This window comes from Anguilla rostrata, unplaced genomic scaffold, assembly GCF_018555375.3.
Source record: "Anguilla rostrata isolate EN2019 unplaced genomic scaffold, ASM1855537v3 scaf0253, whole genome shotgun sequence".
In the NCBI taxonomy this organism is placed as follows: domain Eukaryota; kingdom Metazoa; phylum Chordata; class Actinopteri; order Anguilliformes; family Anguillidae; genus Anguilla; species Anguilla rostrata.
In genome coordinates this window covers 2,523-6,668 of record NW_026985797.1, presented here as the reverse complement: position 1 = coordinate 6,668, position 4,146 = coordinate 2,523, and the positions used below count along the sequence as shown (strand labels likewise).

The window sequence follows — 4,146 nt, the reverse complement described above, 5'->3', positions numbered from 1 at the left end:
ATCAGACTGACAGGCATGTGACCAATTAGAAAACGGAGAAGAAAAGGGAAGGGCAAAAAACAGATCTAATGGCTGAAATCCAAGTGACCAATCAAAGCAGGTACAAACAAAGAGGCGGCAGGACACGGGACGCAGATTCATTCATCTGATGCTCCTGAAAACAAGAAAAAAAAAAGCAGAAACATTTGTGAGACCTGCCGTTATTTTTATATGAATTAAGAAGTAACCAAGGACACTCTGACACATTGAAATATTTAGTCAATTTTAGGAGCAGAGCCCTGTCAGCAGGAGAGCAAGTCAAACATGGCGCCCAGTGGAATAAAAGCAGAGCCTCACCTGGGACTGAAACCTGTTATTTTAAGATCTAAATCTGCTTCACTAAATACAGCTTTTTCCACCTCATACCCATATTTTTTCACATTTTAGCCTTTTAGCAGGTGTTGTTATCCAGAGTGTGACTTACACAGCTTACACTCTTTTTACTTACAATCCTAGATATTTACTGAAGTAATGCAGGTCGAGTACTTTGCTGAGGGGTACAATGGCAGGACCACACCTGGGATTGATACCAGATCCGGTTCTGTTTGGGCGGCCCTGGACTGGGGAACCAGTCTACGGAGCATTTACACTAGCAGCCGACTCTGACTCAAACCTGGTGAGGGGGGCACAATGCGGGCCGTCCTGTTTCAGGATTTCATGCCAATTTCTGCTCTCATGTAATCAGCCCATTTGATTCCTTGAGATGATTTATTTATAAGGTTATGAAATATAGCTGCAGACTGCACATGTGTTCTTGCTGCAAGCATTTCACTGTGGCCTGATTTAAGAACGGAACCGGTGCCGGTGTATAACAGTGTTTTGAAAACCCAGGATACACTCCTGCCCTCCAGGAATTAAGTTGTGCCTCTCTGTTTCAGTAAAACATACTTTTCCATGGCTGCCCCATGGTGAATGTTACTGTGATTAGCTGACTGGTCATGACATGCTAATATCAATAACTGCCCACTGTAACATTGTTCTGTGCTCTATAGCGACTGAATGAGAAAGTGTTTGTGCTCATCCGCGAATGCTAAGGCATCCTCTCTGGCCACCCTCTCCCCTGAAAGGTAAAAACTGAGTGTTACCGGTGTGTTTCACTGTGAAAGCACCTTACAGTTCACTGTGATTGAGCCTCCTCAATATTTGAGGAGGAGAGTGTACAGATATCCAAAAAGGATCAATCAGACCAATCAATCATTCAATGAAATGCTTTTATATATGTTTCCTGAAGAAATGAAAAAAAAACAACAATAAAATGCTCAGGCATCAACAAAAATTGTTTTATGAAGTCTGAAAACATCAAGAGAAATAGGAAAAATATGTATCCTCCAGTATTCCGAACCAAAGTACAAATTACAGTTACTCTAACCTCAAGCGCATGCATACTACAGCAAGCCAAACCCAGCGACATACTACAGCAAGCCAAACCCAACAACATACTACAGTAACAGGCCCAAAGTACATTAAGTACAAGCCCAATACATTTTCAGGTTTGTCTCCAGGTGAAATGAAACCGGTAATTCTGAGTGGAGGCTTACAGGAGATGGGTCCAATGGTCAGGGGATTCTCAAGGGAGATAGAACGGGTCACCCTGGACCTGCATGCCTGTGAAGAGAAAAACAAAATTTAAGAAAATGTGCACACTGGTACTGTTAGGTCAAATTCTCTGTGCTAGTGGTTAATCTCTTCCCCTCTTCTCTTCACAATATGTAATGGTGGTGGTGTTGAACCCAATAACAGTGAAAGGCAGCCAGAGGCTTGGATTGAGATGCAAAAAATAATACAGCCTGAGTCAAATCAGGATATGAGCATACAGTAAACTTAGAGAGCTCAAAACAAAAAACGAAATACTCAAGTCTGTGAATAACGCTAAGAGAGCACCCAATCAGAAGCTAGCAAGGAGCAGCGGGCATGGCGGCTCAAGGCTGAGTGAGAAGCAAAACTAATTAGCTCTCGAATTGCCAAAAGGCAAACACATAATCAGAGTTCGTGATGATTATGTCGCCCTCTGGTGACCAAATGGAGGCAATGCAGCTTGAATCCTCACAAAATACAGGAGGAATACCATTTAGCCACTGCTAACATTTCATATTTTTCTCAGTGATGTAAGCAGCAAATTCCTTGTTGTAATTGCATTTTCTTTCTGTAATAGAAAGGTGACACCTCAGCTCCATGAGGAACTAGGGTTGCTAGATTTACAATTTGTCTAAACCGGACAACATGCGCAGGTGTAAGCTTAATTGCAAACAAGATGGGGAGCTGGGGCTGTTGGAATCAATGGCAGACCGGGGATGGGGAGGGGTGGTTTTGAGACACAAATTTTCTGCAGATTTTTTTCAATCAGTTATTCTGACTGGACATTATATTGTATGATCCGGGCCACAAACTGGACCTGTACAAACAATTTGAAAACCAGACATTCTAGTTGAAAACTGGGCACCTGGCAACCCAAAAAGGAACACAAAACTCACCTGGGAGCAGCCGGCCTGTGTGGGGTCGCACATGCTCAGACTACAGTGCAGGTAGATGTTGTCATAGTCACCAGAGAATAAGTTCACCAAGGCAGTGAAACAGCCGGGGAGAGAGGGTCTGCTGTCCTCCACCTTTACCAGGCGACTGTTGCTAGGACACCTGGCCGGAGGGGCATGAAGGTGGGAAAACGACATTTACAAAACACACACGTTTCCCTGTTAATTGTATTATTGCTTTCAATTATTTTATTATTGTTTCTGATTGTGTCTCGTTGTTCCCACCCTGTGCTGATTTGATTATTAATTGTGCCCTCCTGTGTCTTGTTGATTTTGAGTCTATTTAAGTCCTTTGTCTCCCTGACTCGGGTGCTGGTTCCTTGTGTTTCTGCCTGTGTTCCTGCTTGTGTGTGTTCCTCCTGCCCGTATATTGTCCTGCCTGTTTTCTGCCCTGCTCGTGTTCTGTACTGTCTTAAGTACTGTTCTTAAGTATCTTTTTGTGTTTGTGGTTTTGCCCCTCGTGGCCTTTTGTTTGTTCCCTGTATTTTTTATTAAGTGTTTCTTTTTACTCTGCACCTGGGTCCAACCCCTGAATCCCTGACAGTCTGTGAAGCATGCACACATTGCATGGTAAAGTCCTGAAATTAGCAATCCACAAGACCGTAGCCTGTGCCATATGCTGCAGACGTGGTCTGGGCAGGCGGGTGGCCAATGCATGTATTGTAGTGTGATTTACATGTTAATTAAAAATTTTAAATGTAGGCCTATTGTTAGCTTTATTCTTGGAACAGAATATGAATGAAATTTACAGATAATATTAGTTTAACTGTTAATGAGTAATTGCAAACTCCCTCACAGGCTGTTATTTCTATGATGATTTGATTCTGCTTTCTTGTTAATTTTATCTATTTATTTGTTTGATTCAGATATTGATAAAATTAACAAGAAAGCAGAATCAAATTGTCCTTAAAGAATTAATGAGTAATTTCAAACTCCCTCACATGCTGTTATTTCAATGATAATTTCAAGACAAAATAGATACGTCATTGCAATCAAGCTCAAAGATCAGTAAGCATTGTCTGAGGCCACCTGGGACTGAGTTCTAATTTAGCAACGCAACCAAGGCATACCGTCTTGGCAAGAATACCTCACAGATGGAGTTGAAATTCCTTTCAAAACAAATATTATGTGCAAAACATAACTGACTGATTCATCTTATGACTTATGATGTGACTTGTCAGCTGACAAGGTCAGATTTTCTTTGTGAAAGTCACATGAATGCACATACTTATGCCATTTAATATGTGGGCAGATTCTACATTCCATCCATGTCGCAATCCTTCCTCATAACCAATGAAGTAGGCAGTATGGGTGCGGTGTCCTGCCGCACCCAGATCAACAAGTAAGATTTCAAAATAAAGAACTGAGTGATGTAGGCTACAACATGTTACATGCTGTAGTCTACCAAAACTAACTTTAATAAATTTAAACGGACATACGGTAACCCTGTTTTATTTGTAATGCAAATTTCGAAATGAGCGAAAATGCTACATTTCTCCAAGGGCACAGTGACAGCTCATCCAGTGAGTTACAGATGAAAATCCAAATAACATCCCAGAAGAACATCCAAATATCTACA

General features: G+C 41.6%; 1 long non-coding RNA gene across 1 annotated transcript; it reads right to left on the bottom strand.

The window, feature by feature from the left end:
- Nucleotides 1–1,057: 1,057 nt before the first annotated feature.
- On the bottom strand, nucleotides 1,058–2,667 carry LOC135246395 (uncharacterized). The gene is made up of 3 exons (XR_010327656.1): nucleotides 2,511–2,667; nucleotides 1,578–1,644; nucleotides 1,058–1,099 (listed from the first exon to the last, which is right to left on the bottom strand). It is a non-coding gene; the product is annotated as an uncharacterized LOC135246395 (long non-coding RNA).
- Between the last annotated feature and the right edge of the window lie 1,479 nt (nucleotides 2,668–4,146).